The sequence below is a fragment of the Crocuta crocuta genome, unplaced genomic scaffold, assembly GCF_008692635.1.
Source record: "Crocuta crocuta isolate KB4526 unplaced genomic scaffold, BGI_CrCroc_1.0 scaffold176, whole genome shotgun sequence".
Lineage (NCBI taxonomy): Eukaryota > Metazoa > Chordata > Mammalia > Carnivora > Hyaenidae > Crocuta > Crocuta crocuta.
Genome location: NW_027531905.1, coordinates 3,376,227 through 3,385,634, shown reverse-complemented (window position 1 = coordinate 3,385,634; position 9,408 = coordinate 3,376,227). Strand labels below are relative to the sequence as shown.

Below are 9,408 nucleotides of genomic sequence, written 5' to 3'. Positions count from 1 at the left end.
AGCGCGTAGCCTGGAGCCTGTTTCAGTCTGTGACTCCCTCTCTCTCTGACCCTCCCCTGCTCACGCTGTCTCTCTCTCCTAGAAATAAACAAAACATTAAAAAAAAATTTAAAAATAAAAATAAAAATAAAACAAAACTCTACATTTAAGATCAAGTCCAACTCCAACTATAGATCTCTGGCTGCTTATCTATAAACCAAATTTAAAAGAATGAATTGTCAGGGCACCTGGCTGGCTAAGTCAAAGGCATGTGAATCTTGGTCTCAGGATGAGCTTGAGCCTCACGAGGGTAGCGTTTACTATAAAAACAAAAAAAGAATGAATTGTCCTCATTTGTACACTGTGACTACTTCCTCACTACATGCTCATCTCTTAACTAAATTTGCTCTGAGCTAAGTCATGAACAACTTTTTTTTTTTTATGTTTGCTTATTTTTGAGAGAGAGGGAGAGAATGAGAATGCGAGTAGGGAGCAGCAGTGAGAGAGGAGACAGAATCTGAACCAGGTTCCAGGCTCTGAGCTATCAGCACAGAGCCCAACATGGGGGCTTGAACTCATGGACTGCGAGATCATGACCTGAGCCTAACTCGGACATTCAACTGACTGAGCCACCTAGCTGCCCCATGAATAACTTCTTTAGTATGAAATTCTATGGAATTTCTAGTCCATATCTGATTCTGCCTCTGAAAAACTGGTTTATCACTTCTTTTTCTTCTTGAAACAGCATCTCAACTTGGCTTAAGTGATACTATATTCCTGATTTTCATTCTACCTCTAAGACCTTCTTTACTATGCAGATTCTTCTTCCACTCAGATCCTGCTCTAGGCCCTCCTCCAAACCTCCACACTTTCTCCCAGTGATCTTTCCTCCCTGCAATTTCCACTTATATGCCCTTTCTTCTCAAATCTTTATTCCCAGTACAAATCTCTCTACAGACATATATTTTTGCTTTGCTTTCTATGACATTTTCACTGGGTCATTGCAAAGGCAATTCAGACTCAATTAATTGCTTGTTTAATTTGGTTTTCTCCCCTGTAATGTTTGGGCAGGAACCCTAAGTTGATCTGTGTTATTTCCAATGCCCAACACAGAGACATAGAATAAATATTCATGAAATGAAAGAAAAAAAGAAAGGTGTGAAATTCTCCAAAACATGAAGGAAGGAAATTTACTCAGACATACCCACGATAGCACAGCTTTCCAATCAAAACAGTGAGATAAGTAAATACATAAAAATAGAAGATCCACAAGGAGAGGAATTTTGGGGGTTTTTTTCCATTATATTAGTCCTAGTACCTAGAATACATAATAGGTATAGCACAATTGAGCAAATAAACTGAACTTTACTCCTAAACTTGCTGTATTTTTGTAAGCTTTATAAATGTATTCCTTTAAATTATATATAAATACAAAGATATGACAAGCAGCTAGTAAGTTTTACAAACTTCTAACAAGTCATACAGCTTATTCAGCACTCCTCCCACCTAGCGACCTCCCAGTCTCAATCTAGCATCTTCCGTTCCTGTTTTCCATGATTGCTCTTCTAGAATGGGGCACCTTGCCACTCTGCTCCTCCTCCTGTCCCATTCCTGTTAGATCAGCACTAACCTGCATCGAAGAAACTCATTCCATCTCCAATACTTGCCACTCTACTCTATAGAGCCACTGTTCTGAGAGGAACAAGTTATCCAGTAACTTCCAGTTTTTCTAAAAGCAATCCTTTTACCTGCTTTCTTCATGAAACTTGACATTCTCCTGGTGGTAATTCCCTTCAAATCCTTACTTCATTTCTGAGACTCACCGGGAAAGGCAGTATATGTTTTATTATGATTTCTCAAACATCTCTTTCCTTTTCAAGTATATTTCTAATAATAATTAACACAGGGGTGCCTGGGTGGCTCAGCAAGTTGAACATCCGACTCTTGATTTCGGCTCAGGTCATGATCTCATGGCTCAAGGGTTCAAGCCCCATATCAGGCTCTGCACTGACAGTGCAGAGCTTGGTTGGGATTCTCTCTCTCTCCTCTCTCTCTGCCCACCCTCCAACTCGTAGACATGCACTCTCTCTCTCTCAAAAATCGATAAATACTTAAAAAAGATACTTTTATTCTCACTTATAGATAAGAAAAATGAGGCACAGAACAGTCAAGTAAGATCTTCAGGGCTACACAGCAAGCAGTAGAACCTGGATTTGAACCCAACTGACTTGATTCCAGAGAGTCCAGAGAGATTCCAGCAGAGTCCATGCTCCAAACCTCAGTGTACACTGACACTTCAGTACTTGTGATCATGGTCTGTTAACATCTGGATATATTTAAAATTTCCTTAATAACTTTAGCACCTGGATCATTCAATAGGCTTCTCTTCTTCCCCATTCTGTCACAATCCTTTGCAAATCATGACCCTATGACACTCATCCTGTGGCATTCATTTGCAATGATAATGCCTTTACCATGTAAGTTTAACCGATTTCCTATGCCAGTGACCTCCATCCATGCAAAGCCACATGCAAGCAAGACCATGTTTTGGCTTCTCTTAACTTTTAAAACAGTTCCATCTCTAAAATCCAAAACACTAGTTTTCCTCTCTGAGCAGAACCAATTATCCTTCCAGCTCTTTAATTTCCTAACTAGGAAAGAATTCGTTCTTCGCTTTCCCTGTGTTTTCAATAAGCTGGATTCCCAGTTATCCAGTTCCACTGCTCCTGCCCCCACTCTTTTTGCCATTTTTAAAAATGCGTTTAGAAATACCCCAAATCACTGGTTTCCAGAACTCACTGCCATTCTATTAGAAAATTTTGTTTTCTGAACCTAAATGAAAAATATGAAACTTTTAAAGCTAAATTTATTCAATCTAAAAATATTTTATCTGAGATTATTTCCTTTTATATGTGTGTCAAAATGTCCTTTCTTTTATGAAATGATAAAAGCAGGTAACAGAGGTTTTTGTTTCTTTTGTTTTGGGATGTCCTGCTTTACTAAAATTAAAAACTGCAATTCTACATCAGCCCTCAAATCCAGTTCCTTTCCCTGTTTCTCCTCTATATTTTGTGCAGGTCCACAAAAATCTAAAAATTTAGAAGCCACTGCATTTGATTTCTTTGCCCACTGGTTGGTGCTGCTCTTCGTACTTTCCCAATCTCCAATCTGTTTTCTTCAATTTCTCCCCTAAATTGTCATGTATATTAAGAAGTAAAACAAAGTTGAGGAAGTCATTGATAACAAGTGAGACTAAGGCAATGCTTTGAAAAACTGCATGAGAAATAAGAAACCACCTTTCATTCTGGAACACACACACATTATCAAAACTCAATTTAATTAATGTGAACAAAGCCCATATTTCACCACTGCATCCATTTGAATATAATGACACTATGTTTTCCCAAAATTAAAACAAAGAATTCATGACACCTTTTACAGTCTGCTCAATTAAGTTTTACTACTTCTCCAAACAAAAATGGAGAAACAATTTTACTCCTGCTACCCACATTTTATGAGCTAACTTCTATTTTTAATATATATTTGGCAATATAAGAAATATTTAATTGGTTAATATATATGACCATGTTGTGGGTTGAACTGTGTCCCCTACAAGGATACAGTGAAGTCCTAATCCTGGTATTGGTAAATGGGCCTTATTTGGAAACATACTAGTTGGGTCTTTGAAGATGTAATTAGTTAAGATGTGATCATACTGGATTAGGGTGGTCCAAAATCCAATGACTGCTGTTCTTTTAAGACACACAAGCAGAAGAGAATGCCACATGAAGAGGCAGAGGTAAGAGTGATGCATCTACAAGCCAAGAAAAGCCAATGAGTACCCAGATGCTACAGGACGCAAGGAAGGTTCTTTCCTACAGCAGTCAGAGGTACCATGGCACTGCCAAGACCTTGATTTCATCTGCTAGCCTCCAGAACTCTGAGATAAATGTCAATTTTTTTTTAATTTTTTTTAATGTTTATTTATTTTTGAGACAGAGAGAGACAGAGCATGAGCTGGGGAGGGGCAGACAGAGAGAGGGAGACACAGAATCTGAAATAGGCTCCAGGCTCTGAGCTGTCAGCATAGAGCCCAATGCAGGGCTCGAAACCACGGACCACGAGATCATGATCTGAGCAGAAGTCAGACACTTAACCGACTGAGCCACCCAGGTGCCCCTAAATGTCGATGTTTTTAAGCCATCCAGTTTATGGGAACTAGCAGCCCCATGAAACTAATACAAGGAACTAATAAGAATGAGAACAGACATCAAATAAATATTATCAAAGGCCATAAATGAACTTCAGAAACAAAAAGCAAAACTACTTATCTATAAAATCATGATTACATTGCATTAGAATACTTTACACTTAAAAATTTTTTTATGAAAGATAACTTAGTTTCAATTGACAAATACTAGCTATCATCCAAAAGTACTTAATGCTTTTCACTTTAAAACTTAAGACTTTTTTGGAAGAGTTCATGTTGTTTTTAAAATTGTTTACCCCAGGGGCGCCTGGGTGGCTCAGTTGGTTAAGAGTCTAACTTCAGCTCAGTGCATGATCTCACAGTTCATGGGTTTGAGCCCCACGTTGGGCTCAGAACCTGGAGCCTGCATTAGATTGTCTCCCTTTACTCTCTGCCCCTCCCCACTCATGCTCTCTCGCGCTCTCTCTCTCTCTCTAAACATTAAACTTTTTTAAAAAAAAAAATAATAAAATTGTTTACCCCAACATAATTCAAATAAATCTAACAACTTTCAAAGTGTTTTGTAAAAAAGGAAAACTTAGAAGCTGAGTAAGATGGTATAAATATGAATTTTATGGTCAGAAAAACTTGGGTTACTTTCTTGGCCCTTACTAGTTGTGTGACAAATTTGTAAAGATCCTCAGCATCACAAAATCCTCTATCAGATTTTAATTAAAAGACAGGAGGGAGACATACAGGTTACCGCACAGTTTCTAACCAAGATAAAAATAAGTCATGTGATAAATGTTTCTAATTCTCAAAAGAAATGCAAAGATTTTAAATTTATGTTTAAGTCGTTGGGGAAGGTGTGATAGCATCTGAGGTTAATTAATAATATCATGAATAGGGGCGCCTGGGTGGCTCAGTCGGTTAAGTGTACGGCTTTGGCTCAGGTCATGATTTGGTTCATAAGTTCGAGCCCCACATTGGGCTCTGTGCCGACAGCTCAGAGCCTGGAGCCGGCTTCGGATTCTGTGTCTCCCTCTCTCTTTGCCCCTCCCTTGCTTGCTCTTTGTCTCTGTCTCTCAAAATAAAGACATAAATTTTTTTTTAAATATCATGAATAGAATGAAGATGATATTAAAGTGATAGAAAAGCTAAGAGAAGAGACTGTAGAGTGATGGCAATACAATTTGGAAGTACCTAGTAGTAATGTGAAGCAAGGACAAATATAATCCTCCTCAAAGAATAGACTGAGTATACTAACTACTCAATCAAAGTACAAAATTGAGGGGCACCTGGGTGGCTCAGTTGGTTAAGGGTCTGACTCTCGGTTTGGTTTCAGCTCAGGTCACGACTCACAGTTCGTGGGTCATGCCCCACATTGGGCTCTGCCCTGACAGTGCAGAGCCTATTTAGGATTCTCTCTCTCTCTCTCTCTCTCTCTCTCTCTCTGCACCCCTCCCCACTCATGCTGTCTTGGTCTCTCTCAAAAATAAACTTAAAAAAAAAAGTGTACAAAACCGAGGTGGAAATGGTCAGGGACACATGAAATACAATACCTTTATAACAAAATGACTGAATATCTCCAAATGCAAGAAGAATGGGTTAACAAGCACCAAGAGTAGAAAAACTGACCTAGACTAGTAAGACCATATGGAATAGGAGAAAGGAGGAATTTGTACCTTAGCAATCAACAGAGGATAACAGCTTAAGGAAGCAAGCAATTGGAAGATGGAGTTTAAAGACATTAACCACATAAAGAGAGTGTTTAATCAGTTTTGGGATCAGAAAGAAATTACTTTAAAGAGTGTCTTCTTGGGGCACCTGGGCGGCTCAGTCGGTTAAGCATCCGACTTCGGCTCAGGTCATGATCTCATGGTTCGTGGAATCAAGCCCCGCATCGGGCTGTGCTGACAGCCAGCTCAGAGCCTGGAGCCTGCTTCAGATTCTATGTCTCCTCACTCTGACCCTGCCCTGCTCACAGTGTCTCTCTCTCAGAAATAAATAAAAACATTTAAAAAAAAATAAAAAATAAAGAGCGTCTTCTTCAGGGGCACCTGGGCAGCTCAGTCGGGTTAATGTCCGGAATGGGCTCAGGTCCTGATCTCGCAGCTGGTCAGGTTGAGCCCCACTCCTTAGGGCTTGCTGCTGTCAGCCTGTCAGCGCAGAGCCTGCTTTGGGTCCTCAGCACCACCACCCCTTTTGCCCCTGCCCTGCATGCACTCTCAAAAATAAACATTTTTTTTAAAAAGGGTCTTTTTCAGTCTTTATTTTGACTAAGTACCAAGGTAATATCTTGTGAGTAAAAACAGAAGTTAGGAAATAGAAATGTTAAAATAACAAGAGCTAATATTTAATGAATGCTAACCACATGATAGGCATTGTTCTAAGTGCTTTGTGTGCTTTAACTCATTAAATCCTCACCAAATACCTTACAGACTTAGGTATTATTATTCTTATTCTCATTTTGCAGATAAGGAAACTAAGACACAAAGAGGCTAATTTGCCATTGTGACATTAAAAGGCATAATCAGAATACAGAAAAAAAAACTGTTAAATAGGGTTTGTTAGCTACTAGACTGCCTAAGGTAACTTCCACTAAAAATGAGTTTCACTATTTCTTCCAATGAAACCATGAACCCCTAAATAAAATAAATTTATATATATTTTTTCTAATTCTTTTTTGTTGTTCCAGGCGAAGCCTAATTTCCTTTGAGAGATCTTTCAAGCTTGATATATTTTTATGATATGTACCCTCAAGCCATTTCAACTCAGTTGTGTACTAGTTTATCAATGAAACAAAACTCCTCTCCTTCTCCTCCCAAAACCATGAAATTTCTTTTGTTCATGTTTTTTGAACTGGAATAACTGCATAAACTTAAAGATATCAATAAACAAGACAAGCAAACCTCCTGAATTCTTAAATGAACAAGCCTGACTCATTTCTTTTCATGGCGATATACCAGAGTTTATGTATCAGGCCAGGCAATTACTTAAATACAACTTCAAACAAATGAATAAGTCCGCTTTGTAAATGTATCTTTAACTGCCTCTGAAAGCCAGTCTTGCAACATTTTAACAGATATTATGTAACTTTGCCTGAAGTCTCGACGGCACTAAATCCAAAATACAAAAGTTACTTAAACACGTTTTCTCAAACAATGACTTATCAACTCTACAAATCACCTATATCCAAGGCTATTCTCTACCATGAATTGACAAGTTCCCTTCCGAGGGTTTCTTAACCCTCGGGGGTTTAAGAAAAGTAGTGAGACTCGGACCTGTCTCTCCTAAAGCATCTCGCCAGCCCTGCCCCTTTTTCATTCCCCCAGGCGGCGTGCAAAACTCTGGAGACGAGGCCAAGACCTCGGGCTTTCTTAAAGACAGCAACTTGCTGCCAAGGACGTGGAATTCGTCTGAATGGGGGCGGGGAGCCAGACACCCGGGAGGATCGGGACACGTTCCGGCTGGTTTTCATAACGCGGGACCTTTCTCCCTGAGGACGAGAGGAGCCACCGGGGCACAGGGCGCAGTGAGAAGCAATGGGTCAGGATTAGCAGGTATCGGAGAAGTACTTAAACTCATTCAAGTTGCGAGACAGCGCACAGACACCGGACTGGGGAGACCGGAGCTCCCCCGCGCTGCGCTGCCCAGGGTCCTGCCAGTAACGCCCCCGGGGGAGGTGGAGCGGCTCCCCAGTCCGGCCCTTTCTCCAAAAGAGACTGATGGAGACAGGGACGCAACCCCACGATAGACTCTCAGCCCCCTTAACGACATTCACTACCTGAACAGCCTTAAACAATCGGGAGAACATCACCCGGCGGGGTTTCGGTATTTTACCTTGTGTTACGGTACCAGCCGGCCGCCATGTTTCACAGAAGCCCGGGTCGCCGGGCTCCAGTTCCCCCGAAGATATCGCGAGAACAAAAGCGACAACCACCACTGAAAACGTCAGATGGGAGACAATGTAGAGTTCTCGCGATATTCCCTTTGCTTACGAAGTGCTTTGTGAATCAACAGGTGTGGTCAATGTGAAAGGGGTGTGGCTAAGCAGAACAGAGGTTGAAATATATTTTAGGTGTAACCACGTGGCCAATAAAGAATCAGCTTCTCTTGGAAGGCACGGGTTACCTTCCTACTGACACTTAGGGGCCACAGAACGAATCTCAACGCCTCATAGAGTGCTTCATCGCTAATGACAGACTTGGCACAGGATTTACCATTTGCAACCCTAATGCCTATCAGTACAATCCGCACCACGTTTTGTGCCTTCTGTTTGCCTCATTTCCTCTCGTCAAGAACATTTAAACTTCCTTTTTCAAACGAAATTTCACTAAATTGAAAATCAGTGTTTCCACTGATGCAATTTCATTTCCAGACTTTCGTGTCACGGTTAGTCCTTCACATATTTAAGAAGAAGCTTACTGTAGTGGGTAAGAGCTTAGACACTGGGGCTAGGATTTACTGGGTTAAAATTCCAGTTCAGCCATTTATGGGCACATTATTTCATCTCGTTTCCTTTTCTGTAAAATAGCACGGTAATATCTCATGATTGTTATGAGAACTTGGTAAATATCTAAGTACTTCTTTACTTTAGCCACAAGGGTATCAGTAGACCTTCCTTCTTTGTGGGTCTAAAATTATATGGGCTCTTGCTTGGAGAGAAGCTGGCTGTTTTTCACTTAGTTAGACCTGGTCCCTGGTCTCCAGAGGAGTCTGTTTTCAGGGTAATTACTGACCCCTAAGAGTTGGATTTCCCAGTATAGCAAAACTGACTAGTTTGATCTTGCTTCTTTAGAAAACAACTCACCATTTTCCAGGCTGCCAAATGAAGACAAAAGTAATTTCTCCTGGAGATTGAAACTCAGCTTAACTTTAAAAGAGGGGTGAATATTAATCCTATATCATTGGTGGTGGGTGTTATATCTGTAACACAATTTGCTTAAAACAAAAAATATTATATACTACCTGTTGAGAATTAGGAAATAGGTTTTAAACTGGGGACTTAAACTGGCACTAAACAACCTGTACTTGTTTTTCTTAATTTATTTTAATGTTTAGTTTTGAAAGAGAGGGAGAGAGCAAGTGGGGGAGGGGCAGAGAGAGAGGGAGACAGAATCTGAAGCAGGCTCCAGGCTCTGAGCTGTTAGCACAGAGCCTGAAGCAGGGCTCAAACCCACAAGCTGCAAGATCATGACCTGAGCCAAAGTGGGATGCTTAACCAACTGAGCCACCAG

The 9,408-nt window shown here is 40.4% G+C and overlaps 1 protein-coding gene across 2 annotated transcripts in view; it reads right to left on the bottom strand.

The window, feature by feature from the left end:
- ERGIC2 (ERGIC and golgi 2) overlaps positions 1-8,118 on the bottom strand; it is a 47,744-nt gene extending 39,626 nt beyond the window's left edge. For both annotated transcript variants that reach the window (XM_077774590.1, XM_077774591.1), the window contains exon 1: positions 8,012-8,118. The gene's annotated coding sequence lies outside the window, so the exon portion shown is untranslated. The remainder of the gene's footprint in view (positions 1-8,011) is intronic.
- Positions 8,119-9,408: the final 1,290 nt, after the last annotated feature.